Raw genomic sequence first — 13,736 nt, forward strand, 5'->3', positions numbered from 1 at the left:
CAGAGATTCCCCACCAAAGCTACAATGTGGAGCAGGCATCTGTCTTGAAAAGACAGTCTGAAATAGCCTCACACTAAATGGCTGAGATGCTTTTGAACTCCTGCTCTCTCTGGAGTGCAGGTACTTGACTGAGACCTTGGACAAAAGTGATTTTGCCTGTCAACTTGGGACCAGACCTCTGCATCTCAGTTAAATCCTTGCCTACACATCTCTTTGAGCCAAGTTTGCTAGCCCCTTTGACATCTTGATGGTAAGAATGCTGTGCTTTTGCCTACTTATGTGTTTTAAGACACTGCTGGAAATGTTTGCAAGGAAGGTGAGACACAACAGATGGATACTTCACAGCAGAGAAGAAGAGATACAAAAAGAGCAAAACCCCTCACTTGACAGATTGTTCATATACTGCTTCTGCTTCTCATTGCAGACCTATTACATTAAAAAATAATGCAGGGAAAAGAGAGTTAAAACTGTGGAGGGAAAAATTGAAGATCAAACTGTAGATGTCATAACTGAGAGTGGAATATCGGTGACTTTATGTATTAAATATTAATAGAAAATGATAAATGCCTTCTGGAAAATTAAGTGACCTTAGATATAAAGTCACGAGATGTCTATCTAATAGTTGCACTACCACTGCAGTGATATTTCATACTTTTACAGAAATAGACTTTATAGTCATGTAGCACTTATGAGAATATTTATTCTGTATCTGCCTTACTTTTATTGAATAAATTTTTTTCATAGAGCAAGCAGGAGAGCAACATTATAAGATCTAGATAAATCAACCAGAAATATCTACATATTTTAACAGCAATGGAGAAAATTCCCATTTCTTATATTTTATGCCTCATCCTTGTTAAGCTGCAGATTTCATTTACTCTCCATGCAATGTTTTTTCTTTTAATCTACAAACACTGACTGGATCAACCAAAGCATAGAAATTATGCTTTTAATAGGAAGTTCAGTGGGATGAAATATAAGCATATAGTTACTCAGATGACTTTTTACAGTGTGCTTGTGTTTTTTAAGATGTCTTTCTCCAAAAAAAAACCAGTTTCAGAATGTTTGGTGTAGCTACCCAAATGTTGCTTTTGGAAAGGTCCTCACATGATATTCCACTGTAATTTCTTACAGAGGGGAGAAAGTGTCACATATTTGCTGTAATATGCTTATGGTCTAATCTGCGATGGGAGAGTTAGGGGTGGCATGAACTGAATCATCATGTGTAAACATTTGAGACTAGAGAAAAAAAGCAACCAAGACCTGGTGAATTAAACCTGGACTGTTGTGGCTTTATATACTCCAGGTTCAGTGAGGGATGGTGGGTCTAGGTATGTTTGTTGATGTATATTTTCAAGGCTTTTGTATATAAGCAAATGCATGTGATTTTGGTATTGATTTTGGAATGGGCCTCTGCACTGGGAGTTATAAATACACGAGATGATAATGGGGATTCAGGTATCTCACACTGCTGGCAGTACTGCTGTTCCCATACCTGTGCCATATCACCCGCTGAAGCTTCACTATGCACTGCACCTCTCCTTCTCTCTTCTCTCTCTTTTCTCTTCTCTTCTCTTCTCTTCTCTTCTCTTCTCTTCTCTTCTCTTCTCTTCTCTTCTCTTCTCTTCTCTTCTCTTCTCTTCTCTTCTCTTCTCTTCTCTTCTCTTCTCTTCTCTTCTCTTCTCTTCTCTTCTCTTCTCTTCTCTTCTCTTCTCTTCTCTTCTCTTCTCTTCTCCCCATGCCCACATCTCCAGGTCGTGCTGCCTCCATAAGGACTTTGCTTACAAAAGTAAAGGAAAGAAGAGTTTGCACTCAACCTCACTCCCTTCTCTGGTCACAGCATTCCTCTCTCTTTCAAACAAAGCACCAACAAGGAACAGCTGAACATACAGGACCCCAGAAAAAGTCAGTATTGGGGATGTCATCCTTGGAGCAAGAAGGACTTTCACTGGGAAGCAACCTCCTGGGAACAGATCTCAAAAACATTTTGTGATCAGACTGTACAGTATAGAAAAAGCAAAGAGAAGAGACCTTGGGTCCTCACCTGTGAATCTCTGTACTCACACTGATCCTTCATCCAAGGTGAAATCATATTTTGACCTCAGGATGCTTTTCTTCGAAGTGTATCTCACAAATGCTTTTGGCAGGATTGCTCATCATGATTATTCAGCATGTCATCCCAATCCTAGATACCACAGGGAATGCATGAAATCTCAGGAGCTTACTGTGAATATCTTTGCCTTCTAATCACACCTGTGAAACTGAATAGCACAGTGTTCTCCTATGTCTTTGACTGACTGGCTCAGCTCAGTTTATCAGGATAGTGAAGCAGAGCTATTGGATAGAAGGACTAAACATCACTAGTTGTTATGTTAAACAAGGATTTAGTACCGTGGTTTTTTGCAGCAAAGAAATATCACTGTCCCTCAAAATGAGTCTGTTACAGGCACCTGTGCATGTTGACAAAGAAGTGCTTGCAATTGTACCTTTTCCTTCTGCCAACTTATTGAGTATATAAATGCATAAATATATACATAGATATGACACTAGTGTGTCTTTTTAAAGACAGCAACAGTTCTATTAGTTTATATGATACACTCAAGGGTCTAACAGATATAAAATGAAACTGTTACAAGTAGCTTCCAGTCCGAGAGGACTGAGCAGAATTATGATTGCCTCTTTTGTTTTAGGAGGGATCCTTTTCAATTATTTGCAGCACAGATTGGCACTTATTTACATTGCAATGACAATCCACTGTGAGTTCCTTTTTAATATATTTATTATAGCTCTGGGCTTGGTTTTCTCCATTACTGCTTTTCTAAACAGTAATTTCAGTTTTCTATCTCTGCCAATTATTTTTTCTCCATAAATATGCTACTTTACATTTATCTATTTTAAGTCTCATTTATTTTTATCTTCCTCTGCTGGCTTGCCAACTACTCTGCAGTGCTGCTATGCGCTCTTTTGGATGGACATCAGCAATTCACAGCCATTATCATTAAACAAACTCCTTGTATCTTTCACCTTTTTTATTTTCTCTTCTGTTTATTTCTGTTGTATTATTTGCTTGGATTACAATTCCTCATCACATTCATAATGACTAAGTATTTAACTGCTTTTTCACTGCCAAGATCAACCAAGGCCAGCATTTTAATACATCTGAAAGTCACCGATAAGGGCCCTGAAACAGACATGAGATGCCAAGCTGGATTTGGATCTTTAGCTTCTCAAAGTGTAATGCTGTACAGAACTGATGTTTGATTGCAGTCCTCACTTTTTGAGACTGATTAAATATCTGACTCAAAATGAAAAAGAAAACCTTGCTTTTAAAAAGTTTCTGCAAGTTTCAAGGCAATTTTATTATTTTCTATTTATGTTTCCTTATTTTGAGATTTCAGGAACAGAACTGTTGGGAAAAGTGGTTTTGACCCAAAAGAAAAAAAAAAGATTTAGCATTTGATCAATTTATATTTTGTTACAGTCTGAATTTCAGACTGTAGTTCAGAAAGGGGAGGAATTATCATGCCTCATGTTACAGATTGTATACAAATTGGAAGATCACAACCATCATGAGGTTCATGACATGTTGCCAATTCAGAATGGTCTCAGTTCTCCCTATTCATTAATATGTCTATTTTAGACCTGTCAAAATGTTAAATTGTTATTAAGGAAATGTCAGAGATATTAAATAAGTGATTCATAACCAGACTTCTGCTTTGTGATTTTCTCTTCCTTCCCGGATGTATGCACTACTATCAGATTAATGGGTTCGGCTATTAACAATTTGGAAAAATTGTAACAGGAAAAAGAAAATAAAATTGCAAATGTTAAAAGCAGCTTTTATTCTATTTCTCAGAATCTGTCAAGTATTTCTGTCTGTTTGTAAGACTTTCCTTGGTTAAAACCATATTCCTGGTTTGAAGGAATTACTTCAAAAAAGTGAACCCAAATAAAATGCTGAATTTCAGAAAATAAAAAAGTGCCTGGGAACAATAAGGAAAAACTCCCAGAATGGTTTCTGGAAAAGACTGACCAAAAGCCCATGAATTGGAAACTGTATTTTGAGAAAAGTTTCATGTAGATATTGAGGAGAGGAACTCTTTACCCACAGCTGCTTAACCCAGAGAGCTTACAGCTATCTGTCAGACCATTATACAGGGAACATGCTGGTACTGAATGTGTTTCCTTATGCTTGGGTCATTGACAACCTACTGGAAAGTGTCAGAAATCCCTGTGTGCCTGAAGGAGGAAAGAGAAGACTCAGGGTACAGTGACCTCTCTTGATTCCTGCCTGGGCTTGCAGCAGATGAAGAAAGCAGAACAAGCATAGACAGACAGTGGTGTCTGAGGCAAAAAATGCAACATGGGTTCCTCCACCAGACAAAGCCTCTTTGCAGTTGCACTTCCTTCTGCTTCTCCTCTTTGCCTCTGCTCAGGTGGCTCTTTGCTGTGCTCCTACTTGAGCGATTCAGTTTCCTGTGGCCAGGCAAAGGGGCCATTGCAGGGGTCCATGAGGTGCCCTAAGTGCTGTCAAGAGGCAGGAGCCCCATGGCTAATGGGTTCAGGTCTTGTCATCCTCTAAACTATAGCCTTACAAAGCAGTCACTTGGTAAGTGCTAAGTGGAAAAGAAATATATGACATCACAGGCAAACAAGGGAGGGAAAAAAAATCTGATGACCTGGAGCTGAAAGCAGACATTTCCAGAAAGCAAGTACAAAAAACTTCAGAGGATAATTATCCACAGACTCAGGTGATAACAGTTCCATTGAACTGGATTATTCACACTATATTTCAATACAGATTTAGATTAATCCTCCACAGAGTAACGGTTGGCTCTGATTCTGTAATTTTATTTGTGTAGTCCAGGAAATTAATCTGTCCTTACTACATTATTGTGAGTTTGGTAGGTTAAATTTTATTTGCAGGTTTTTTTTTTTGGTTTTTTTTTACCCCTCAGGTACTTGGTCTCAAGGTCTTCCAGCAATTTCTTGCAATTAGACCAAGACTTTACTACCCTGTATAAATAAATGACATCAAAAAAATCTGTCATCCACCTATGCATATCTTTGAAAAGCTCATAAAACAAGTTCCAATCAGTAGTTAGTGTAGTGTAGCCAGTGCCACACTTCAAGGAGCTTGAACACACTTTTCAACTCCCTGTTGAAAAAAGAGTGTGGGCATAGTTCATTCATTTAAAAAAGAGATTTCTCCTTTCTGATGAGAATTTTGTCTTTGTTTAGAGGTAGGGGAAAGTCTGTTCTGCATTGGCTTCTCAGGGAGTGATCTCTGTTTATGACAGAACAGTGGGGGATAGAACCTCCCATCAGGACCATCATTGCCCCACTGCTGCTTGTGCCTCCCCACTGGGAAGCGAGAGCGAGCCCCTTTGCCCTGCCCCCTGGCCATGACATCAGATGGGATGGAATAGCGAGATATCTTGGCCATGCCCACACAGCTCCAGGCTCCACCCTCTCATGGAGGGCTCCACCCTCGCAAAAAATTTACCTTGTCCTTGGGTGAAACTAGGGCACAGGGATACCATTTCTCTAAGGCTGCAGGACTTATTAGTGTTTGTCTGGACTCTTGCAGGAGTCAGAGGAACTGCTCTAGAGCAGAGCAGGGTCACACTTTCCTAAGGACACGCCTTGTTGACATCCCCCCCATGCTGAAGCACATGCACAGAGACATGCAGATCTGGCTTTGGGATCCTTCCAACCCAAACCTCTCTATGATTTTATTGTTTGTTCAGTTTACATTGAGCAAAGGAGGAGAAACTGAAGGAGATTTCAGTGTACCTGGAAAATCCCCATGTTTTAAGGATAAGTAGGGCTCTGTTGAGCAGTGCATTTAGCCCTGAGGAAGGCTGAGTTCTTTGCTGCCCGCAGCAAACCTGATTTATTCAGTAATAACATTTCCCAGGGTAGAAATGGTGACTGTAAGCCAATTCTTTCATATCAGGAGAAATATCATATTTCCCTTGTAATTTTTAATTCTAGTGGATCCCAGTACCTGAATGCAATCAGTTATGTAAGGAAGAGCTGGTAAATTTTGACAGAAATAGACATATCTCTGCACAGACTGAGAAAGTCATGAGCTTCCTTTAAGCTAGAGGAAAGTAGATAGAAGAATAATACAGAACATTGCAGGGAACTTCCTACAGGCTTAATATGCATGGCATGTCATTAAATACCTCACTCCTTAGTCAGACAATAACAGAGATGAAGTACTATGGAGTCCTTTTAGGATTGTTCCATTATTCTAGAGCCTTTCTGGGAAAAAAAAAAAAGTATTGTTAGATTGTGTTGCAAGAACAAAATGGGGAATACATATTTTAATTTTTTAGCTTTAGGTTGAGTAAGTAAAAAGCATTTGAAAACTTTCTGTACTAGCTCACTGACTCATTTTGCCACCCAACACTCCTGTCAGGGCTAGGGCATTGTGTGAAAATATATATGTTCATATGTATGCTGGTTTTGGCTGGGGTAGAGTTAACTTTCTTCACAGTGGCTGGTATAGGGCTGTGTTTTGGATTTTTGCTGAACAGAGGGCTAATAATAAAGAGATGGTTTTGTTGTTGCTGAGCAGGGCCTACACAGAGCCAAGGCCTTTTCTGCTTCACCCCAGGGTGACAAGGAAGTTGGATGTGCATGGGAGATATGAAGAAGACACAGATGGACAAGTGACCAAACTGACCAAAAGCATATTCTATACCATACAACATCATTCCCAGTATATAAACTGGGGGAAAAAAGGATGAAGTGGGGTGGGAGGGGGGGGGCAGGGGGGGATGTTTAGAATTATGGTGTTTGTCTTCCCAAGTAAGCAGTACATGGGATGAGACCCTGCTCTCCTGAGGTGGCTGAACACCTGCCTGCCCATGGGAAGCAGTGAATTAATTCCTTGTTTTGCTTTGATTCTGTGCATAGCTTTTGCTTTCCCTATTAAACTGTCTTTATCTCAACTCATGAATTTTCTATCTTTTACCCCTCCAATTCTCTCCCTGATGCTGCTGGTGGGGGACAAGTTCCCAGATCACATGGTCATGCTTTCTCCAGTAGAGCTAGTTGTCACAAATTGCTATAGTTCTACATTTCTAGATGTAGTGGCAGTCAAAAACAAAGGCAAGTATTTTACAAAATTGGATGGAAGAGAAGCTAAGAACAAGGACTTGAAACAATGCAACATTTACATAATGTATGCCAGAAACTTTTCCTTTATTAAAAAATGCTTTCCAGATAAATAACAGGCGCTCAAGACAGCCATTATTTTCCTCTGCAATCATCCTTTCATGTAATCTATAAAAGTATTCTCACAGGAATAATTACAAAGTATTCTGATGACTACTATTAACAATCAACTGAATTGCATTTCAGAATAGTTCCTCTCAGATTGTGACCATTTAAAAACTATTGTCAACATATGCCCAGAAGTTTGGAGAGGAAATACACTGAGTCTGCAAGGGAAGCATCAAAAAGCCAGTCTACAAGGGAAGCATCTGAGCCAGATAATAGACTACTTGGTGGACCAGGAATCGGCAGGATGCTTACATTTAAAGACTTGCAGTCAACTGTTCAATGTCCAAGTGGAGACCAGTGACGAGCGGTGCCCTCAGGGGTAGGTTTTGGGACCATCTGTATTTAACATCTGTGTCAGTGACATCAGCAGGGGGACTGAATGCACCTTCAGCAAGCTTGCTGGCAGCAGCAAGCTGTGTGCTGTGATCAACACATGGAAAGGGAGGAATGCCATCCAGAGAGACTCGGACAGGCTTGAGGAGTCAGCCCTCTCAGCAAGCTGCTCTAGTAGAAGGTGTCCCTGTCCATGGCAGGGAGGTTGAGGCTAGATGGTCTTAAAGGTTTTTTCCAATCCAAACCTTTCTATGGTTCTATGAGAATTAAAAATGGAGTTGAAAAGCTAAATTTATGAACAAAAGGATGAACAGAATGATAGAATTCAGGCTCATGGAGAAGTTTATAATTTTCCAAGCTTTGTGAGAATAATCCTTGCAAAACCTCCTTAGAAAGAAAAAATAGGGTAGACTTTTCCAAACTAGTTTTAAACTTTGGAAAAAGATAAAACAGTAGTTTAGGATAGAACAATAGTTTAAATGACCTTGTTTAAGGTTATAAGCAATGATTATTTTGGTTTGCATTACAAAGTGTGTAATACTGGATAGTTTTGCTAACCTCTGTCACAGACTGTGAAAACATTGCTGGCAAAATCAATGTGTGGGTCTTCCTTTTTTTTTTTTTTTTCTCTGACTCTTTTATTTTAGGAGTATTTTCATACCTGGAGACCAGTAGCAAGTTGAAGTGTGGAAGAAAGTCAGTTATTCAAGGAAGCAGAGAACCATCAGTTTATAAGCCCTTGAAAGAGATTTTAATGAAAAACAACACTGACAAAAAGTCTAATAAGAAGTTGAATACCAAAGGTAGAGCACTTAGTCTCAACTTAAATAGATTTTTATTGATAACAGATTTTTCAAGACGGGCAATGCAGTGGGTTAATTTATTTGTACTTAAATAAAGCACTTTGTCTGACGGTCATAGGAAATCCTTGATGACAACAAAAGAAAATCCAAGGTTTGCAGAGTTGAATAAAGTGGAATTATTAGGACAAAGGAAAGAAAAAGAAAGAAGACTAAAAAGGAGTGTTAAAAGAATCAGACTTGAAATTGTCCCTGCAGTAGATGATAATATTTGACTTCTGGCAGGACCAACCATCAATGCAGCAGGAAGGGGAAGCTCCTGCCTGCATGGGCACAGGCTGCCCTTTCCATTGATACTCTTTCCCACCTCTTTTCACACTGCTTTGAGATTATTTTTTGTGCTATTTTTGAATACATTATACCCACATGAACTCAGAGTGCCCTCTGATTGGCTACCCGTTTTTTTGGAACAGGAACTAATAGTATGTATAAATATATACGTATATATGTCAGAAATCTCCATATCACTATGTAAGGAGAAGAAGGACAGAAGGTTGTGCCCTGATCTCTTCCTGTTCCTGCTTGCAGCAGGTAAAGAAAGCAGAACAGGCATAGGGGGACAGTGGAGTTTGAAGGAAAAAACTGAAAACTTTTGTAAAAGCCTGACCTACAAACAACTTCTTAGTTTGACTGATGGTCCACAGTTTAATTTTTTATGTGTGAATAGTCGTGGGACAGCTTTTTCCTAGCTGTGAGTCAGAAATGTAATCCCAAGCTCCTGGGGGCAGGGAAAATTAGCTTCCCAGGGTATCCCTGTGGACAGAGCCTCTGGCTCCTGTCCAGTGTGGAATTCACATTCTCTGAACCTGAGAGAAGCAGTGAGAGAAGCAGAGAAAAGAATGATCAAAACAGTTCTTATCTCATTTATGCTCCTGTGTTGTGCCAAAGTAGAATGCAATATGGAGATTGTTTACCCAAAGTGATGGTGTTTTGTTCCCTTGGCCTGTCAGGGCCAAGTGCTTTTCCAGACTGTCAGTCAGGAGACAGTCACAAGATTTTGTTCAGTTGAGTGCTTGTGCAGTTTCAGTTTAGCTGTAGTGTAATATAGTGTAATATGTTATAGAACAATATAGTATAATAAAGTAATTAATTAGCCTTCTGATATCATGGAGTCAGACGCATCATTCTTCCCACACATTGGAGTTCTCCTCATCATTTATCCTCACTGTGTCGGGGGTCCTGAATTAACCAATAGTCCAGCACCCACAGTAAGGAAAAGGGGACATTAATGAGCCTTCCATGTCCTGAGCCTTCTCTGATAGAGCCTTTGAAGGGGTCTTTGGAGGGCAGAGCAAGCAGATTCCTCATGAGCTGGAGCAGTGCTGGCAGGAGGAGGATTGTAGTGCAGGTAGGAATACAACATCCTGCTCTTTTGGGATGTGCTTTGGGAGAGGAGCAGCCATCTGCACACAGATGGGTGGCATCCTGCAGATCCGCCTAAGTGCACCCTCTCTGAAGTTCCTGAGACTCATGGGGCTTATGCCTGGAGCCGAGGAAAACTGTAATTTCCCTCCCATTTTGACCGTTGAATATCTGTGTTTGCCTGTCAGGAGCAAACATCACAACTACCATCCACATGGCCTGGAATAGTGTTCCTCCTCTCAGGGGCTTGCTCTGTCCCCAGCTTGCTGGCTGATGCTGGATAGCACACGCACAATCTGCCCAGTCAAACCATCCCATGCAGCCCTTGCCTCACTTGTCATTGATAAGTCAAAAAGATTGATCTCCATTAAAAATCAAGTGAACTTAATTATCAACAAAATTGATAATTTGTGTCTCAAATTAACCTGGCCATGTGAGATACTTTTGCAGACCTTCCACTGTGGCACTTTAAAACATATTGAAATCCTTTAGCCAATCTCTTTGTTGTTTCTCCACTCTTTATACATTGCCTTGAATTGTGAGTAATAGAATTTCATACCATCAGACCAAAAGATTGAGTGATCTTTAGTGAATTGGGAGTGGGCACTAGAGGAAAATACCCTATCAGTGATACTCTGTAATCAGCTTCTGGTGGTATAAAGGAGAAAATACGTAATTGAAGATGGATCATGTCTGACTTCAGAGATGGATGAGGATGATGTGTTATGTTGTAATAAGTGTGATAATGATCAGGAATGTGTCTCCCTGTCCTGTGGCTTATCCCAATAAAGACTGTCCTCTGACACCAGTAACACTGCTGTGGCTTCTTTACAATTGCCCCCCTGCTAAAATATCCAAAGATTCTTCAGCCTTTTGACCACATTTCAGCAGGTAAGTAGTTAATTTTGATCCATGAACCATTAACCAGAAAATTTGCAACAGCTTTAGAGGCAATTATAGATGCAATATGAAAGGCAAAATGACTGTTCATTTTAAACAATTTTGATACGCTAAGGGTAACATTTCTCAGAACTACTTACAATGTTGCTCAAATTTCCATCATAATAAAAGTTTAAAATTCAGCTTCTCTAAGAAGCTGGACTGCTATTTTTACAGGTATTTTTTTGATATTAATTTCCATGTTATCCAAGCACTTTAGAGGAAGAGTTGAATGTGCTGTGAGATTGTTTGAAATGTGTCTCAAGACACTTATAGAGCATTTGTTTAGAGCATAAGACATTTCTGTTTAAACGAACAACAGAGCAAAACCCACGCAGCTCAAGTCTGAAAATAATTTACATCCAAAAACTGCCTACCAATTCCCCATATAAATTACATTTTTAATCTTTTTTTTCTTTTTGCAAATTAATGTTATTATGTTCACAGATTGTTTAGGCCTAAAGGACCTACTAGATTTAACTTCTTGTTTAAGATTTTGTCGGAATCCAGAGCATCCCTCTGGGTGCCCTGGATGGCCAGAGCCGCTGGCAGGGGGCTCTGCGACCCTGGCATGCAGCCAAAGACACACGTGGGGTTTTGATCTTAGCCCGTGGAACAAATTACTAACTCTGTATGAAGAATTACAAGCCACACACAAAAGTTTAGATAGCATAGTAGAGATAATCACGAAGTGAAAGGAAGGATTTTTGAGTGCTGTACAAGGGGGTTTTAAGCCTTGTACGCAGGGGTCCAAGTTTTGTACATGGGGGTCAGGAGATCTAAGATGGAGGGATTTGGGTGTGCCCTGTCCTCTTTCTTTCTCCTTCCTAACCTCCATGTCTTTGGTGATGTTGGCACTCACAGATTGGTTTAGAGTAGAAAGTCACCATTCAATATAGATAGTAGGCATTGGGGGAAAAGCATAAACATGTAGTACGTAATATATGATATAAAAGATAGCACCAGCCCCCTGGGAGGGCAGTGTGCCTTTGTCTGAGCTGCTGAACGGGCCACAGCAGTTCAGGGAGAAGAATCTTGTAGATAACCAGCAATAAACAACCTAAAGAACAGACAACAGAAGACTACTGAGTCTTTCTTCGAAGGCACGGGTTGGAGGAGGGACTTTTCCATCTTTCGGGGTCATCCCAATCCAGGGGTGAAACCCCACAAGATTTCACCTTATTCTTTTTATTGCAGACTGTGGTTGACATGAGAAAAGAAATGTGTGATTTATCGACTTCTTTAGTGCTCAGAAGTAACAAAAGCAAGTTTCATCTGTGCTACCTAGAAGAGCCTTGTTACCATATTTCCTCACACTTTTTATTGTACTGTTTCTCACAGTGCTTCTGAGATAAGGAAATGGCATTGTTTTCATTTTGCACATGATGGGTTAAAGCAATCTGCTAAATATGCAGGTTTGCAACCTCATAGCTGTAATTCCACAAATAATTGAATAATACAAAGGTCGAAAAGTGTTGGTGCTGGAAGTACTGTTCACAGAGTGACTTGGCTTACAAGGCCCTTTTATGATAGTTAGGAAGGGTTTTTGCAGCTGAGCTGGTCTCCATGACACACGGGCTAGTCTACAAGAAAAGCCAGTGCTTTAGACTTTGTTATTTGGGGCCAAAGGTCACCCTGTGTAACTGGAATGCTGCAACTGAAACCCTTTTCTATGCCCAAATCACTAGCTTCCCTTGCTGGTCTTACTCAAATGCTCTAAATAGATCTTTTCTGAGGCAAAGGAGATGCCACAGAAAAACATGGCTCATTGCAGCTTTTACTTCAGTGGACATGGGCATGGATCCCCATGTCCTGCATCATGTTTGTCAGTGATGTGGGCTCTCTGGGTACTGAATCTTGCTCTAGTTGTCTTGTTTCTATTTATATGAGGTGACAGAAGAAGGTATTTCTAGGGCATTTCATTACAGTATGAATGTCTGGGGCTAGATTCAGTTGCTCATACTCATGTAGCTAATGCCATTTGAGACTTTTATCTGGGTTATGCAGGGTTTTCTTGGGTCTCACAATGTGACACAGGTCCTGCTGGAGACCTGTGCCTGTCTGGAGGCAAGACCTATATTGGTACAGGGTAGTTATGTGTCAGCAAAGGATTTCTATGTTATTCCTGTGCAAAAGAGTAAAAACTTTAAAAGAGGCTTGTTCTTACTTATTTAACACTGAAGGAAGTTAATTCCTCAGTTAGATGTAGCCACCTGAACGTGAGATCAATCTCACCCTGGGTACGAGAGGTTTTATTGTGAAGTTAGGTTAACAGTAACACTTTTTAAAAAGTATCAGAAAATTTGTTCTTCAAATGCTTCCTGCTCTGGGAATACTGAAGCACATAGATGTTTTGTAAGTCAGTTTCAGTATTCACAGCTATGAAAAAAAACGAAGAGTTTAAAATTAACAAAAACCTCTAGAGGCTTACTGATCAGCAATATATGTAATTTTGCTGTATCATTAGCTGTAATATGATTTTAGATGTAACATGTGTATTTGTTACATATACTGTCCTTTCTCTGTCCACATATTAAAACAGCAGGATTATAAAGTATGTGACTAAATGTGCAATAATTTATGCAGCATTGAAAACCCTTACATACTCATTAATATGTGAAATACTTCAATAATTTAAATGTTCTGTGGGATTAATGATGGGGCTAGAATAATTCTTCCAGTCTTAATGCAACATTTAAATAACATATAGTCCCAGAACTAGGATGCAATGAAAGAAAGCAAAAACACCTTTCAGTTTAGCATTTTATCAGAAAAATTGGTCCAATACTTTACAGAATAATGAAATTCCAGTATTGACTAACAAATCTGAAATTATCAAAGAGAAAGGAGAAGCACTCTCAACACTCACTTGACACTGAAACATTCTCACTGAAATGCAAATGTATTGCTTTGAAAAATGTTCCCAAGTACCGAAGTACATACAAT

This window comes from Motacilla alba, chromosome 1, assembly GCF_015832195.1.
Source record: "Motacilla alba alba isolate MOTALB_02 chromosome 1, Motacilla_alba_V1.0_pri, whole genome shotgun sequence".
In the NCBI taxonomy this organism is placed as follows: Eukaryota; Metazoa; Chordata; class Aves; order Passeriformes; family Motacillidae; genus Motacilla; species Motacilla alba.